This window comes from Emydura macquarii, unplaced genomic scaffold, assembly GCF_026122565.2.
Source record: "Emydura macquarii macquarii isolate MOO-44397 ecotype Brisbane River unplaced genomic scaffold, CSIRO-AGI_Emac_v2 contig_378, whole genome shotgun sequence".
Taxonomy (NCBI): Eukaryota; Metazoa; Chordata; order Testudines; family Chelidae; genus Emydura; species Emydura macquarii.
In genome coordinates this window covers 824,268-842,646 of record NW_027130515.1, presented here as the reverse complement: position 1 = coordinate 842,646, position 18,379 = coordinate 824,268, and the positions used below count along the sequence as shown (strand labels likewise).

General features: G+C 44.5%; 1 protein-coding gene across 1 annotated transcript in view; it reads left to right on the top strand.

Annotated features, from left to right (window-relative positions):
- The window catches only part of NSD1 (nuclear receptor binding SET domain protein 1), a 104,373-nt gene that overhangs the window by 10,030 nt on the left and 75,964 nt on the right, over positions 1–18,379 (top strand). The gene's annotated exons all lie outside the window — the stretch shown is intronic.

The window sequence follows — 18,379 nt, the reverse complement described above, 5'->3', positions numbered from 1 at the left end:
GGCCAGTGAGGAAGTGAGGGGGCTCAGTCACACCTGTGGGAGCCCCTCTCCATGTGCCCTTCCCCAAGATGACTTCCACCAAGCCCCGATTCTGACCCCTTTCCCCCGACTGCTGCTTCCTCTTGCAGACTGGCGAGCCTTACTGAGCTCGCAAGACGTGCTGGCGCCCTGAGTGATAGGAGAAGTATTGTGTTTGGGGGCGGTGTGTCAGCCAGGACTTCCACACGGTGCAGTTATGTTACTTCCACATACACAACTGCCGAGGCCGAAAGGAAAGTGTATTGTAGCATTTCAGGAGTTTGACACATGCTGAAAGTTGGTGTCTCAGTGGCAGGCTGGAAGGCGGAGAACTCTGCTTCATGCTGGCTGAGAGAGGAAGTCTGGGGTGTGTGTGTGGAGTAGACGGTGAGTTGGGAGGAGTTGGGTACATGTTATTTTTTGGTACACACTGGAGACAAATGAATGCCTCTTGGAGCATGTTAGCAGCAGCACTGTAGGCATTGGAAAGGTGGCAAGGAATGCTGGAGACTTCCCTTGTTTGCATCCTTTCAAGGCTTTGGGTGGGTGGAATGCGTCTTGACATAATCTCCACTGTCGCAAAACAAAGTTGTGGGTTTATTTGTGTTTTGTTAATTCTTAGTAGTATAATAACCCTTCCAGGTTGCTTTAATAAAAAAGCATGATGCTGGACACTTATGAGTTGCATTGGAGATTGACCACTGACATTACTTTGCTGGAACTTCAGTAATATAACTTAAAAAGTCACCACCTTTCCTGCACTTGGTCCTGATGGCTACAATTAACATAGCAAAGTGGCTTCCAGTAGTAACTCTCCCCTATTCTCATCATTTTCCAAAATATTGATTTGAGGGCCTGATTTTCCTTTTTTGTTCTGGCTGATTTCTGAATGCGCAAGGTTTTGAATTGTGTGAGAAGGGGGAAGTAGCACTTTAAAATGTTGCCTGATGCTTAGTAGCCAGAGTTTGTTACAAGAGCCTGGAGTGGAGAACTCCTGCTGGTTCTGTCCTGGGGCAATGTTTTTGTGAAAAATCTAGCTACCCCTCCAACTGCTGCAAGGTAGGATATCTAGGGTGCTGTCCTTGGGCTTTTCTTGGAGCTCCTATCTTTTAAATTCAGTGCTCTGCCCCACTCTGGCTGTTGGAAGGAAGAAGGAAATGGTCTGCCCTCTGCAGCAGCCGAAGGTCAGGGAGGGCCTCTGCTACTCTGCACCAGGCCTCCTAGCTGCTGCAGAAAGGGGCAGGGAGGATTTTTATGATGTTACTGGTCTTCCTTCTCTGTAGATAATTAATGCTTACCCTTGCCCCTGTTTCTTGTTTTCCCAGGCAGCTGCTTGAACTTTACATGATTCTGGATGAGTGTCACAGCTGTCTGCAGATTTCTGAATAGCAGCAGTGAAAGAGGCCAGAGTCTTGTTAATTTCACTCTGCTGTCCTTATGCTCTGCAGCAGGACCAAAGTTGTCTGTACCTTCATTGTCCATTTCTGAAGTTACCTTCACAACCATAAGGCCTAGGATCTTCATCTTTTTTTAATTAAATCTTAAATTTGCAGAAATTGATGGCTGTGAGGCCCTGTTATTCCCCAGGGCACATTGCTTACTGGTTGCTTCTAGAAGTAAACCAATCGGCGTGAGTTTGTATGGGTAATGTAAAGAATGCTGACTTCACTTTCTTAGGGACACGACAGAAGTTTTAAACTTAAAATTTGGCGTAACCATAACCCTCATTAAGGACTAGTGCCTTTGCTTGGTTTGAGAAAAAGCTTGATTTAACAAATATAAAATGTTGAAAATTTGATGCTACCCATGCACATTGAAAATCTTCCTTAAATCCACAGGTACACATTGAACTTCCTACGCTGCATTTTTTGTATGCCAAAAGCTGTACTAATGCAACTTCACTGTTGCACAGTCAAAATAATTCAGTCCTGGAATGCAGAAGTTAGGGTCTCTGCCACAATGCTTTCTTGGCTACATTGTACATATGTTTTCTATTCTTGGTTTTCTGGTTAAATTTGTAGCTTAATATTACTGTTTTTTGTGCTGCATGTGTGTGATACATGCAGGAAGTGCAACACAGCCAAGTTAATGTTGCTATTTGAATGTTAAACTTTTCTATTTCCAAACTTTTCATACTTAACTGTGCAACCTTATTGTTGGATCTATGCAGATTTTTTATTTTAAAAAATGTGTGTATTTTTCTTAACATCAAGGAAAATAGAATTAAAACTTAAAGTGCTTAATATGCTCAGATCAGGAGACTGGATAATTTCCGTCCCAGAATATTGAAAGAATTGGCACTTGAGATTACTTGTCCGGTAGCAAGGATTTTTAATAAAATTATCTATTTGGGAGTAGTATCGTATGACTGGAGAATAGCTAATGTCATATTAATGTTTAAGAAAGGGAAAGAGTGTGATCCGGGCAATTACTGACCTGTTAGTCTGCTTCAGTCATATGCAAGTCTTTAGAACAAGTTGTGAAGGAAAGAATAATTAAATTCATATAGGTAAAAGGGATGTAATGCAACATGGGTTTACCAAAGGTAGATCATGCCAGACTAACCTGATTAGCTTCTTTGAGAAAGTAGCTGATTTTTTAGAATAAGGGAAGTACAGTAGATCTAATATACTTGGACTTCAGTATCACGGCACCACGTGGGAAATTACTAGTGAAATTAGGGACGGTGGGGATCAGTATAAGCAGTGTAAAGTGGGTAAGGAAGTGGCTAAAGGGGAGAAGGCAAAGGGTTATTTTGAAGAGTGAATTATCGGATTGGAAGAAGATTACTAGTGGAGTTCCTCAAGGAATGATCTTGGGACAAATCTTACTCAGTATTTTTATTAATGACCGTGACACAAAAAGGAGTGTGCCAATGAAATTGGCTGGTGATACAAAGGTGAGAGGCGTCATCAGTTCAGAGAGAGATTGGAATATAATACAGCAAGGCCATGTATTAGGATCTAATAATAAGAATTTCTGCTACAAGTTGGGGGCTTATTAGTTGGAAGTGGCAGAGAAGGAAAGAGACCTGGGTGTATGGGTCAATCAAAGGATAACTGAGCCACCAGTGTGATGGGGCTATGAAAAAGGCAAATGTGATCCTAGGGTGTATCAGGCAAGACATTTCCAATAGAGTTAGAGAAGTATTAATGGTGTTGTACAAGGCACTGGTAAGCTCTCATTTGGAATACCGTGTACAGTTCTGGTCACCCATATTCAGGAAAGATGAATGTAAACAGAAACAAGTGCAGAGAAGAGCTACCAGGTCGATCAAGGACATGGGAGGGGCCTATTTTATGAGAGGAGACTGGAAGAGCTTGGCTTGCTTAGTCTAGCAAAAAGAAGGCTGAGCGGAGATATGATTGCTCTCTATAAATACATTGGGAGGAGAAACATCAGGGAGGGTGAAGAGCTATGAAAACTTAAAAGACAATGTTGGTACAAGAACGAATAGATATAAACTGTCCATGACCAAATTCAGGGTGGAAATGAGAAGCCGGTTTCTAACTATCAAGTGAGCAAGGATCTGGAACAGCCTCCCAATAGGAGTTGTGGGAACAAACAACTTAATTTGTTTTAAGGAAGAGCTGGACTAATTTATGAATGTGATTGTATGACAGGGTTGGTTGTGATGGTGCGTAGCAGCCTTAGTTTGTCTTATATTTCTAAAAGCTCATGCTTCAGGTTTTCAGCTGGCTACTGGCAGAGGTCAGGAAGGAATGACCCCCACCAAATGTATTCTGGGAGGGATTTTTTTATCTCCTTTCTCTGAAGCATCAGGGATGGCCATGGCTGGAGAAGAGCACTGGCAGGGGGCTGGGGAAGCTCTGAGGTATCACCCGGCTCCGAGGGCTCTGAGGTGGCACTCGGCATTCTCTCTCAGCTGCTTGGCTGGTGGGTTCTTGCTTGTGTGCTCAGGGTCTAACTGATGGCCATGTGCAGGGTGGGAAGAAATTTTCTCCCAGTTCAGAATTGCAGTGACCTTGGGGATTTTTCGCATTCCTCTGCAGCATGTGAGTGCAGATCACTTGCCAGGATTAGTTAGGTCTAGCTCCCTTAACTATTTCCATGCCTTGGCGGGGGCCTCAGACACTGGTGCACCTGCATCCTTCCTATTCTTTGCCTGCGGCACATCATTAGTCCAGTCTTCCATGGGCTGTGATACTTTGGTCTAATTTCCATTGTTGGGTTTAGTGTGCGGTGTTGCGGGGCTGTGATATACAGCAGGCCAGACTGGATGAGCTGGCAGTCCCTTCCGGGCTTAAACTCAGACTTTAGCTCTGCAAATACAGGGAAGGAGCAAGAGAGGCAGGTCTGTGACTGATCTTGGATGAGTTCTCTAATGCTGGAACGTGTTTACTGAGAAGACTCTTCCGGTCGGCAGTTAAGCGAAATGCAGGAAATGCATGCTATTCCTCTTACTTTTGAAGTAATTTACTTGTAATAAAGGTGCTAGAGCAGGAGAGCAAAGTCATCTTTATCCTGAAAGCATGCAGTTTCAGCCGCAGCAAGCGTAAGCATCACCACATTCATCCACTGCTACTCTCTTATCCTTAACCTGGAGAGACTACATCCTGTGGGTCAGTTTTCCTGAACATTCATTTTTTGGCTTTGCCTCTGAGACTGCTAATCAGAGTGCCACTTGTGGGAGTGCTTTTTGTGGTGTGGACTTCCATCCGCTAGGAAACTGGACTGAGAACCCCCAACTCATGCAGTTGTTGCATGATGTCCATTGGATTTCTCGTTACTGTGGTGATGTTGAAGTGCAAACTTCAGTATCCTGTTGATAATCCCTGACCCATCCAGTCTCCAGAATATGTAAGTACAGTAAAGATCACAGCTGGTAAAAGAGTGATGCAATTAACCCAAACTCCTTTGTGTCAGAAAACTCTCTTATCTATTAGCATGTTCTTGTACCTAAGTCATAATATTTTAACTCGAGAATTTTGAAGCTCTCTTGGGAAATATACAACTTCAGATTATTATAAATAACCCAGTCAGCTGTTTTAAGTTGTAATTTTTTAGTTTATATATACACTGTCTTGGTGTCTGGGTGTTGCCCACTAATTAAAGAATATATACCAAAAATACTAAAAATTGGCTTCAGATAAAGAATAAATATGATTATAATCTGCTAGTATCATGTAAATTAAAATCCAGTTATGTCATTTATCGTGCACTTTATTTTATATCACAGAACTGTGTGAACGAGCCAATGTTTGCTACTTCTTTAGAAGTTGTGAGTTGTGCTATAGCTTTTCAGACATTCATGTAAATCAGGTACTTGTTAACTTTCTATTGCTACAGGTACTATGAATCGGAACAGAGGATTAATGCAGGATGCTTTTATAGAAGTGTGAAAACCCTGAGGCATCTGCTCAGGCATGATGGGTAGAACAGGCAAACTCCTGTTCAGGAGGAGGAGGTGGTGGTGGTGTACATTTGGGTTCTTTCATTTAGCACTTCAGACGCTCAGTTGCTAAAGGCCTCATGCTGTCTTGCTCGACAGCTCTGAACTGCCACTGACCTCAGGAGTTGTTCATGCAGTCCAAGCTAATGGCAAAAATCCCACTGATTTTAGTTCTCCAGGATCAGGCCCTGAGGCTAGATCTAGTTAAGGTTCTTTGGGCTTCTGTTGTTTCAGTGTTTGTTCTAGGCCTGCTTTACACACACACTTCGTACCTGTACCACTGTTTTGATTAGGGGAGGTGAGATTTTTTTTAAATTGAAATAGTTGCAGTACAGCTGGTGTAGTGGAGTTGCAGTACATTGATATAAAAGTGCTTATACTGGTAGAGTTTACTCCTCTTCTCCTATTGTGATAAGCTATAGTGCTATAAGCACTGTTACGTTGATGTAATTGTGAGCACACGAGGGTGATCGTATCACTTTAACTGCATTGGTATATTAAAACAATATAACTTGTGTGTATAGTCAAGCCCTTAGCATTAATGTGCTTTGTGTCACTTCATGCTGCAGAAACTTTATTAGATGGGCTCTTTGCTTGAATTCAAACATTGCTTTGCCTGTTATGTAATATACTTTTCTTCCCTATATATGTGTTTTGGCTGGTGGATCCAATTTTGATGGAGAGATTTCAGAATGCTTATTTAAAATAGAAAATTCTCTAAGAGAGGAGTTAATAGCTCAAGTAGAGAGCAAAAATTAATTTCTGTTAGATTTCTTTACTTTTCTCCAATTTTCTCATCAAATGCTCTCCCCGCCCCAAAGAAAAAGCAAGTTCTCAGGGTCCTGCCTTTTTTCTTCTGTGTGGTGTCATTTCTTCATACTTGTGTTAGCACTGAAAGAAATAATGATGCATGGAATCACATCTTCTTTCGTTCGCCAAGAGGTGATTAGCAACGTTCAGATAACCAAGTCCAGGTCAGTGAGCCAATAGGCAGCTTCGGGAGAGGCTTGGTGTAAGACCGAGATGCCACTGGTAAATGATCAGTGCGAGCACTGATTGACGTTGTGGTCCACAGTTTGTGAGTGGTTTCCACAGTTACATTGCAGATTGTGTTGCATCTCCCAAAGGGGTAAGAGATGACAGTATCTGCCATCACTGTTCTACCCAATTCACTGTGGACCATTGTTTCTGGCGTTTGAAGCATGGAAGTTCTTTTTGGGGTCAGCAAAGAGGTGGGTGTTTGGGACATTAGCATTATCCCATAATTCTTTCCAGTGTGCCTCAGGATTGAATTAGGACACCATAAGAGCTTTAGCCTGCTCCCAAAGAGGCTTGCATGATTTCATACACGTCTTTGGAAAGTTCTGGGGGTCCTTGCGAATTGGTATTAGTTTAGGTTGGCCATGGGTCTGTTGTACTCATGAGCTTTGTGTGTCTCTGGATTTTAGATGGGGGTGTGTGCGCCAGAGTGGGGAACTATTAAATAGTTGATTTTAATGCTCCAGTTATGATTCTCATTGTGGCATGTTCAGAAATTTGGTATGTGTGCTGCCCACCCAGACTGGTGTGCAACATTCAGCAGTCAAGAAAAACAGTGGTAGTGTGTGTGTTCGAATCGTGCATGCATCGGCACCCCACATTGCACTTGCAAGTCTTTGGACTAGGGTAGTTCTTGCACGTACATTTTTTGCATATTTTTTCCAGATGGGCTTTAAAAGTCAAGCTTCTGCCTGAGTTTACACCAAGTACTCCAGATAGGGCTCATTTTGGATCTGTTGACTGAAAAAGGTGATGTTAAGTGGTTCCTTGGCAGCTTTGTGGTTTAGGTGAAAGGCTATTACTGGGGTTTTGGAAGTGATAGGACAGAGCTTCCAGTATTAAATATTCTGCCACTCCCTCGAGATCAGTGGAAAGGGTGTTGCTGAGGTGGTGGAAGTCTTTGCCTTGTACTGCAAAAGCGATGTCATGACCTTACGCAGAATTGAGTCTGGTAAGTCACTAATGTAGATGTAGAACAGTGAAGGAGCCAGCATGGGTCCTTGAGGTTGACCAGCGTTGAAGGTGTGTGCTTTGCTGATCTGCCCACATGGGATCACATGAAAGACCCTGAAAGATAGTGCAGTAGAAAGAAGCCTAGAAATACAAATGCAAGCCATATTGGCAATTATTTTTGGTTGTCAAAAGTGGCTACTGCATTATTTTCTTTTAAAATAAGTTAATTAGTGCATGTGAAAATGGGGGACAGATAGTACAGGCTTGAGCCACCTGTCTCTCTGATGGCGGCATCTGGTGAGTGATCGGCAATAACACTTTTTTTCCCCAGTCCTGGGCCTCTGGAGTAGAAATTGCAGGTTGTGGCAAACTATCTGTGATGTGGGCAGAAGTCCATTCTCCTTGTCTATAACTGTGAAATGGGGCAGAACTTGAATTCCACTCTGCTGAGTCAAGCAGCTTACTGGGTCTAATCCTCTGCACCATCTGAACTGAGACACTTATTTTCCATCCTCGGGTTGGCATGAACATGGTTTTATTTTTCATGTAAATGAAAGCTGCTGCTCTCACTGACGCTACCAGTCTGAGCTCTTTGAGCCTTTACTACACTAGGGCTTTTTTGCTGAAGTTTCCTGCCGCAGCAAGGGCCCCTTTGTCTTCACTAGTTCTAGCAACACTGGTTGGCAGCTGGCGTTATATGACATATGCTGCTACTAAACATAGACATTTTAAAGTCAGCTGGGCCAGATAACTTGCATCCAAGAGATTTAAAAGAGCCGGGGAACAAATATTGAATAATGGACTCTTCAGTCTAGCAGAGAAAGGTGTAACATGACCCAGTGGCTTGAAATTGAAGCTAGACAAATACAAACTGGAAACAAGGCATAGCAGTGAGAATGATTAACCTTTAGAACAACTTACCAAGGATCATGGCAGATTTTCCATAACTGACAATTTTTAGACCAGGACTGGATGTTTTTTCTAAAAGATCTGTTCTAGGAATTAATTTGGGGGAGTTCTCTGGGCTGTGCTATAGAGGGGGTCAGACTAGATGATCATAATGGTCCTTTCTGGCCTTGGAATCTCTGAGCACCTTGTCATCTACTCCAGCTCAAAGTAAGTGTATTCATCAAGGTGCTTAAAAACCAGCTGGCAGCTGGTCTGTCTATGCTAGGGCTCCCGGGGCTGCTAACTCACAGGGAACTGAACAGGTGTTAGAGCTAGTTTTGAAAAATGTCCCTCTTGTAGACAAGGCCACAGTGCAAAGCATGGGACGAGTTCCCCCAGGAATACACAGTCATGTACATTTAAAATTAAGTAGTGGAAGCTTTCAGCCTAGTCGCTACCTTTCTAAACCCGGTTACTCTTATTTATGTATTGGCTTTACAGACAGGACTAGGCATCATTAGGTGATATGCACCAATCTGATGACTAAGCTTACTAGCCAGCTGGAAATACCTGTGCCAGTAGGGCCTCATGCATTCTCTCCTTGCGGTTTAAAGAGAGAAACAGCTGTGTACTGTTGGTTGCCTATTCAGTGGAAACATGCTTTCGATCCCCTTTCTGTTCAGTACCTTGTTTTTGTGTAGCTTGTATAGTTTCTAAGGCCAGAAGGGACCACAGTGATCATCTAGTCCCATGCATAACATAGGCCATAGGACTTCCCCAAAATAATTCCTGTCTTTTGCTTTATCTTTCCCATCCTGTCTTCATTCCACTTTTTCTTCTTTTCCTTCCTACATAGATCAGGCTGTATTCCTGTGTTAGTCTCAGTATCTGTGGTTTCCTTTTTCTATGCCTTTAGACTCCATATTTTCAATCCTTGCATCATTTTGTCTCCCTCCTCCACCCACTACAGCTTCTGTGCCCAGATTTCTCAGTGCCCTGCTTCTCTTTTCAATGTAACCTGCCAGTGTCTCTTCCCCCACTTGCATCCACCCAGTACTACAGCCCTCAGCACATCAACTCCTTCACACAAAGCGCTTGGAAAATCAAACCGCTAGTAGTCAGAGGACTAAAATGCCCCCACACTAGGGGTAACACCGAAATAAGAAGCCACAGCCTCTGTAAGTTGATGCTTGGATGCCTGTGTGGCTGTTGTCTCTGCCTCGCATTCAGGGTGCCATCTTTATTGCCATTGGACGGGTGCTGGCTTTCAAGGCTTCCAACCCCTCCGTCTGCTGGAAGGAAGGAGCCTTCTTTGTTCTCCTCTCTGGCCCCAGAACAATCAGCAAGGCACTGGTGGAGCTTTCTTCTAATCTGTCCCTTTCTGCTCCTGGCTGCTTTGTGTTTATCTTAGTCCACTTTCTCAGTCAATAACTCCTGGGTTTGTCACCGCCTGTAATTTTCCTGGGCCCCTGTAGCTGCCTGATTCTTGACGGTTTCCCTGTTACCTGGCTGATTCTGAATAGCCAGTGTAAAATTAACCAGGCTTGTTAACTTCCCTCCACTGCTGCTGACCAGACGTGGAAGCTGCCTGTTTGCAGACTTAGGAAGGTGCTGCTGCATCAGTTTACACTCAGTTCACATTTGGTTCACGTCACCAACATGAGGGTGAGAATCTTACTTTTTAAAAAACTGAAAGCTTAAAATCTGCAGAAGTTAATGTGCGTGTGTAGGAAAGATTCATACTTGCCCGGCACGAGGAGAATTTTACAGGTATCAAGATGCTCATCAGAGTTACAAACAATCCAGACAGGGATCACTTGACTTTCCACTATATTGGAGTCACCTCTGATGTGGGATGCAGTAAATGTCACAGCATCAGCAAAGCCTGTCTGGAAGTGGAGATGCCTCTGGGAGATTTAGACAGGCAGAATGGTAGAGCTGATCTGGAGCCCAGCATGTGTGTTTGTTTCCCTCCTTTATTTAATGCAAGTTTACAATAGCCATAAATGTTAGTGTGTATAGAATCTTTCAGAGCTTTGTCAACGTAAGGTTCTCTTCTGTTGAGCCAGAACTAAAGCAGGGAGTCGTCTTGGCCAAGATTTTCTAAAATGGAGCCTAGAGTTCAGCACCTAAAGAAGTCATCTGACTTCCAAAAGTGTCAGCACTTTGGAAGTCAGGTGACTTATTCAGGCACCTAATTAAGGACTTAGGAGGCTAGCGATAGGTGCCCAGTTTTGAAAACCTTGGCTTGTTGCCTCATGTTCAGCCGCCCTTGGCCTGCAGTCTTTCATTGTTGCCTCTTTAGCAAGAAGGTCACTTCCTGCAGTAGCTGAAGAAAGTGAACACCATGCTAGAGAGATGTGATCTTGTCATGCTGTGCTAATTGACCTAAGTGAACCTTAGTGGTCGGTGGGGGGAGGGGGAGTGTAATGGCTGCAGAAATGACACACCCAGAGCTATCAATGTGTGTGTTTGTGTGAATCTCTGGTTTAACCTCCTTCGAGTGAGACTAATAGAGATGAACAGCAATTCATAGTGATGCTAGGAAGAATGGTCACTGTTCATGCACAGTAGTTACCACTGCTCAGTAACTGGGCTGTTGTAAAAAGATTAGCTACGCTCAAGGGGGTTTTCTCGTGTTTGTCATTCTGATAAAATCCTTTAAATGCATGAGCTTCCTTTGCTCAATATTTATTTCACATCTGAGTTATGGGAACTGCAGGTCTGGGGCGTTATCTAGTTAGTACACTTCTATAACATTATTGCTATAGTGTCTATAAGAGCCTCTGCTTTCTCCTCAGACCATTATTTTGATGTCCCACAGTGATACTCAGTGAATTACAACACGTCTTTTGTCTCCCAAAACACTAGTGCGTGGGGATTACATTTGTTCAGGGGGGAAGCATACCCATGTCCTGCAAGGCTGTACAACTGTACTTCAGGGGCAGTGACCGTCTCTCCACTGTTAAGCCGTAGTTTTGGGTCTGTGTTTTAACAGATGTAGACCACTTTAAACCATCAAAAAGCCGTTCTTGCTTCCTCCAAAATAGTTTGAACAAATTATTTTTAAATCCTGTATTATTTATAAAATTATGCCCAGTCTCAACACAAATCAATTTAACATGTTCCAAATGATGGAATATACAGCAGGCAGTGTATCCTAGAACCGGTATCCTATCCTAGTGGCAAGTCACATCGCGGTCCTTCCCTGCTGCCGAAAGAAACTGACGGTGATCTTATTTTCGGTGGCAGCTCGCACGTCACGTGATTCCCCGCTGCCGGAAAAACTGCCACCGGGTATCGAGCCCTGCATTAGGGTGTGCCTGAGCACACCCCGTGCGCACGCCTATGACCAGGAGTTTGGTCAGTATAACTGTGTTGTACAGGGGTGTGGATTTTCCATACCCCGAGCGACATAATTATACCAACATACAGCTTCTGGCAAATGAGCTAGGGCCTTTTCAAGAGCATGCTTTTGCATCCCTGCCCATCCTGGCTAATAGCTATTTATGGACCTATCCTCCATCCACTTATCTAATTTTTTTTTGATCCCTGTTATAGTTTTGGCCTTCACAACATCCTCTGGCAAAGAGTTCCTCAGGTTGACTGTGTGTTGTGTGAAGAAATACTGCCTTTTGTTTGTTTTAAGCCTGCTGCCTAATAATTTCATTTGGTGACCACTAGCTCTTGTGTTATGAGAAGGAGTAAATAACACTTCCTTATTTAGTTTCTCTACACTCATCATGATTTTATAAACCTCTATCTTATCCCCCCCTTAGTCGTCTCTTTTCCAAGTGGAAAAGTCACAGTCATATTCATCTCTCCTCACATGGAAGCTTTTCCATACCCCTAATAATTTTTGTTGCCCTTTTCTGTACCTTTTCCAATTCCAATATATCTTTTTTTGAGATGGGGCCACCAGATCTGCACACAGTATTCAAGATGTGGGTATACCCTGGCTTCATAAAGAGGCAATGTGATATCTTCTATCTTATTATCTATCCCTTTCCTAATGTTTCCCAACATTCAGTTAGCTTTTTGACTGCTGCCGCACATTGGTTGTTTTCAGAGAACTATCCACACTGATTCCAAGATCTCTTCTTGAGTGGTAACTACTAATTTAGACCATCATTTTATATGTATATTTGGGATTATGTTTTCCAATGTGCATTATTTTGCATTTATCAACACTGAATTTCATCTGCTGTTTTGTTGCCCCGTCCCCCAGTTTTGTGAGATCCCTTTGTAACTCTTTGCAGTCAGCTTTATACTTAACTATTTTGTGTAGTTTTGTATCATCTGCGAATTTTGCTACCTCACTCTTTGCCCCTTTTTCCAGATAATTTCTGAATATGCTGAACAGTACTGGTCCCAGTACAGAGCCCTGAGGGACACCACTATTTACCTCTCTCCATTCTGAAAACCGACCATTTATTCCTACCCCTTGTTTCCTATCTTTTAACCAGTTACTGATCTAGGAGAGGACCTTTCCTCTAATCCAATGACAGTTTACTTTCCTTAAGAGGCTTTCTGAAAATCTAAGTACGCTATATTCTCTGGATCACCCATGACCAGTAGTTTGTTGAATGCCTCAAAGAATTCTAGTAGATTGGTGATGCATGATTTCCCTTTGCAAAAACTATGTTGGCTATTCACCAACAAATTGTGTTCATTTATATGTCTGATAATTCTGTTGTTTGTTATAGTTTCAACCAGTTTGCCTGGTACTTAAGTTAAGCTTACCAGCCTGTAATTGCCGGGATCGCCTCGGAATCCTTTTTTAAAAATTGGCATCATGTTAGCTATCCTGCAGTCATCTGGTACAAAAGCTGATTGAAATGATAGGTTACATACCAGTTAGTAGTTCTGCAGTTTCACATTTGTGTTCCTTCAGAACTCTTGGAAGTATACGTTTAATTTATCAATTTGTTCCTAAACCTCCTCTACTGACACCTCAATCTGGGACAGATTTGTCACCTAAAAAGAATGGCTCAGGTTTGGGAATCTCCCTCAGATCCTCAGCTGTGAAGATTGATGCAAAGAATTCATTTAGTTTCTTCACAATAGCCTTATCTTCCTCATCCAGTGGCCCCACTGCTTGTTTAGCAGCTTCCTGCTTCTGATGTACTTAACATTTTTGTTGTTGTTACTTTTAGTCTTTGGCTAGCTGTTCTTCAAATTCTTTTTTGGCCTTCCTAATTGTGTTTCTGTACTTGCCAGAGTTGATGCTCCTTTCTATTTTTCTCAATAGGATTTAACTTCCACTTTTTAAAGGATGCCTTTTTGCATCTAACTGGTTCTTTTACTTTGTTTAGCCATGGCAGCACTTTTTTGATCCCCTTATTATGTTTTTTAATTTGGGTATACATTTAAATTGAGCCCCTATTATGGTGTCTTTAAAATGTTTCTATGCAGCTTACAGGGATTTCACTTTTGGCAATGTACATTTTATTGTGTTTAACTAACTTCCTCGTTTTTGCGTAGTTCTCTTTTCTGATATTAAATGCTACCGTGGTGTGCTGCTGTGGTGTTTTTTCCCCCCACTGGGATGTTAAATTTTATGATGTTATGGTCACTATTACCAAGTGGTTCAGCTATATTCACCTCTTGGACCAGATCCTGTGCTCCACTTGGGACTAAATCAAGAAATTGCCTCTCCTCTTGTGGGTTCCAGGACTAGTTGCTCCAAGAAGCAGTCATTTTAAGGTGTCAAGAAACTTTTATCTCTGCATCCCGTCCTGAGGTGACATGTACCCAGTCAATATGGGGATAGTTGAAATCCCCCATATTATTGATTTTTTTATTTTTATAGCCTCTCTAATCTCCCTGAGCATTTCACAGGGCAGGTCTACACTACCATTTTTTAGGGTGACCAGATATCCCAATTTTATAGGGACAGTCTTGATATTCGAGGCTTTTTCTTATATAGGTGCCTCTTACCCCCCACCCTCTGTCCTGATTTTTCACACTTGCTATCTGGTCACCCTAGCTTAAGTCGATCTAATTTACATCACTCAGGGGTGTGGAAAAACTCCCCCCCATGCGATGCAAGTTATAGCAACCTAAGCACCTTTCGCGGAGGTGGAGTAATTAGGCTGATGGGAGAGGGCTCTCCCATTGGCATTTAGTGTCTTCATGGTACAGCGGTGCAGCTGCACCCTAGTGTAGACCTGCCCACGGTCACTGTCACCATCCTGGTCAGGTGGTCGGTAATATATCCCCACTGCTGTGTTCTTCTTATTCAAGCATGGAATTACTGTCCTAGAGATTCCATGGGACAGTTTGGTTCCTTTAAGATTTGTATTTCATTTGGCTCCAAGCTTTGTCACATTTAGTGCCACTGCCCCACCACTACGACCTGCTCTGTCCTTCCAGTATCGTAAGGGCAGGGGCACTTCCCTCTCCAACATGTGTGCTGTGCTCTGGGGATGAGACTCCCCTCATGAGCCAGGTGCTGGGCAGGCTTGCTTTTTCTCCCTCCGTCTGTGTGTGAGGATTTGGGGATCCCTACCTCCCTGCCTGCCTCCCTCCCTCCCCCAGTGGGGCCTGAGCCCATCCATCACAGTCTGACCCCTCTTTTCCCTCTCCTCTTCATGTGAGCCAGATTCTGGAGGGGGCTTGTTTTTCCAGGGGTGTCGGAGCCTCTCTCCCTACTCCCCATGTGCGCTGGGGAAGCATTGCCCCTCTGGCGTGCTCAGAGCATGCACCAAGAACATACTGCTGAGACTGGGGTGAGGAGCTGAGAGCAGGCGTGCTCGACACATGTCAGAAACTCTCCTGCACTGGTGGGGGTGGGACACTCCCTGACATGAGTGGAGCAATTCACCTGTCTCAGAGCTATTGTCTCGGGCTGTATTCATCTCCATCAGGAGGTCAGGTCTCTCGACTGAAAACATCTCATTAAGATGAATGGACCACTTACCACCTCTCTGAGCCTGCAGCTCTGAACCCAGCCTGGGAAGAAATCTGAGAATGAATGGTACACATGTGGGAAAAATCTGCCTCTGTCAAGTCTGATTTATTTATTTAGGAGAAATTTAATCTGAGCACAGCCGAATATTCAGAAGGCACAGAAACTATTTTTGAAAAGCAAATAATGTCCACGCGTGAATGGTCACTGGGAGGGAAGGGAGCAGGAGTCGGAGAGGATTTAGGTATGCAGTGGGGGATAGGGCTATTATGAAGAGGAATGGGTGGTAGGGGATCTTGGGTAAAGGGGACGGAGGCATGGATTAGGGAGAGTGGGAGGGGAGAAAGGAAGGGTTGGAGAATGAGGCCTAGCAGAGGAAGTTTAGAGGTGGGGGTGTCAGTCCTGAGTTCTCGCCTTCATGTGCATCTGGGATCTGGGGGAGCCCTACTCCCCCTGCAGGGATCTGAGCCCCATCTCTTGCCCCTCCATGTGAGCCAAGATCTTGTAGGGGGCGGGACCTTAGAGTAACACAGATTTAAACATCTGACATCCGGAAAATGACTCGTTAAGATATCAGCCCTTTGTGTGTGCGCTGAAGAGGGGTGGAGTGGGTGGGCCTGGGCACGGCTGAGGAAGCCTGGCCGAAGCAGAGGCAAGAGGGCCAGCTCAGTGTGGTGCTCGGGCTACATAAGCAAGGCAGCGGGTGGTCCTCCAGTGGGCTGCTGCACGTGACGTGTACGCAGCTGCACAGGGCAAGAGACAGCAAGGAGCAACTTCCTACCTGTTACTGGCTGCCGCAGTGCGCCTAGTGGGATGGGAAGCAGAGGGGCGCTGGAGGTGTTGGCAGGGTGGTTGATATGTATTCAGGGCAGTGGCGGGAGATACCAGTCTTCTCTCATGTGCTTAAAGTCTCTGTAACAGCCCCTTGATAAAACTCAAGATTGTGGGACATGGACCATGGCTGAGATTTCTCTCGCTGGGCCTGTTAGTGGCTCTCAGAGAACAACCAGTATGCCCATTCCACTGTAACAAATGTCCCGGGGGCTGGGGAGCCCTATGGAATCACATAGCAACTGTGTGGCCCAGAGGAAAGACCACTGAACTGGGACTGTTCTTAGCTCTGCCACTGGCCTGCTGGGTGACCTTGGGTAAGTCATGTCACTTCCCTGTGCTTCAGTTTCCCCTTTGTAAAGTGGAAAGTTCTTTGCAAACTGCTGATGAAAAGCACTGTGTGAAAACCAGCTGCTTATTACCTAACCATAGGAGCATATCAGCTGCAAATCTAGGTGAGAACTGCAACTGTCTAAATGACCACTAACTCGTACCAACAAACGTTTCTTTCTGTGTAACAAAACCTAGGGAATTAAATGTCCAAAAAACTAACAGAGTTGAGGCTGCCCAGTGAGAGCTTGTGCCTTTCCAGAACGTCAAGTTCACCAAACTCAGACTTCTGAAAACCAGGAAATACAAACTGAAGGTAAATGCTGACACAATCTTAACTCTGCCCTCTTGGAGTGATGCCACAGTACACCCATAATACATGCACTCCTGCTCTGCCTTGTCTCTGTAATGGACAGGTGCACTTACCTTCTGCTCCAACACTCAGCCTGCTTCAATACTACACCTGTCAAATGTAACGACCATTTTTACACTCTTTTACAAGCTCTTCACGTGCACACAGGAGACCATCTAACCCTCTACCCACCCCTATCCATCATTAAATCCAGAGATTGCTCTTGTACCTCCAGTACCCATGGCAAGAAGACCCCAGTGCCCTGCTACTGAGACAATGCACACAATTCTGTATTGAAATGATGCAGACTGGAACCTCTAGGTACATGTGCACCTCATTCCTCTGATAACAAATGTGGGAACTCCGACCCAGATCTTCTCAGATCACAGTCACAACTCTTCCATGCAACTCCTGTGTATTCCTCCACGGTTCAATACAACTACACCTACCAGACTGACTGCAGCTGGAGTGCATGCAGATAATTCCTATTGCCAGCCCCAGGGGGGCAGAGTGAAGGGTATTTGGGCTTTTATCTTAACTCTATTTCCTGGTTTTCAGAAGTTTGGGTTTGGCTGAACTCAGCTTTCCAGAAGGGCGCGAGCTATCACCAGGGTACCGTAGCTAGGCATTAATGCAGGATTTTTGGCTGTTTAATTCGATCAAAGGCTGAACAGACATGCAAGCGAGTCTTCACCCAGTGTTCTAACTGGGATGGGGGGCCAGTTAATATTAGTCTGTTTTCCCCACCTGAGTTCATCCATCTCCTTCGTCCAGGCTCTTCACCAGTATGGCCTTCTTGACCCAGGACTCTTTTCTGGAGTCAGGCCTCCTACCATCACCTAGGGAAGATTCCTTCTCTGGCCTCAGGGCCCCACAGAGGTCAAACTGCTGCAGCTCTTCTCTGGAGCGCTGTGTAGTTCCCCAGTGATCTGGACCTCTTGCTGCTGCCTGGTAAGGTTCTTTTGCTGGGACCAGGCCTCCCTAGGGCTTTTCCCCTGGTAGTGCTTTTGGAACCTGCTACCTCCAGGAGCCCCTTTCCTAGATCCCCTTTTCTGGTGAGGTCTCCAGCTAGCTCCCCTGAGAAGTCCTTTCCTAGGCACCTTCCTCTGTGTGTTCTAGTGCCACCCTAACTGAGCTCCTACCGCCTTTGTAAGGCCTGGTTGTTCCTTAATTAATTGACTGCTGCACAGCCACATTGGTAATTAACAATTTGCAGGTGGATGTGAGTTGGCTCATTCTCCTTAGCGGAGCTTGTCACAGGTAGGCTGGCCCCTGACCCCTCTGATATAGCCAGCCTACCCCTCTGACAGGTGGTGTGCGTAGACCCCTCTGATAGCCTGTGGATTTGGGCAGTTGATTCCCTAACAAGTAACAGAAATTCAGGTGCAGCTTCTGGAGGCAGGTGTAGCACCTGTCTTCCTGCCTCTCTCAATGAGCCATATCTCAGCCAGTCACACTAGCATTGTATAGTTTGGTTTGTTTCAGAAAGGCAACAGAGCGACAATGCGGACTTGCCTACTCTCCTGTGTGGTTTTTTTGGGGGGTGCAATGGTGGCTGTGCATGTATAAACCAAACTGCAGGAGAAATGGCAAAAATCTCGTGACCATCCATGTATTCAGTTTAGTATAAAGTGTTTTATCAGCA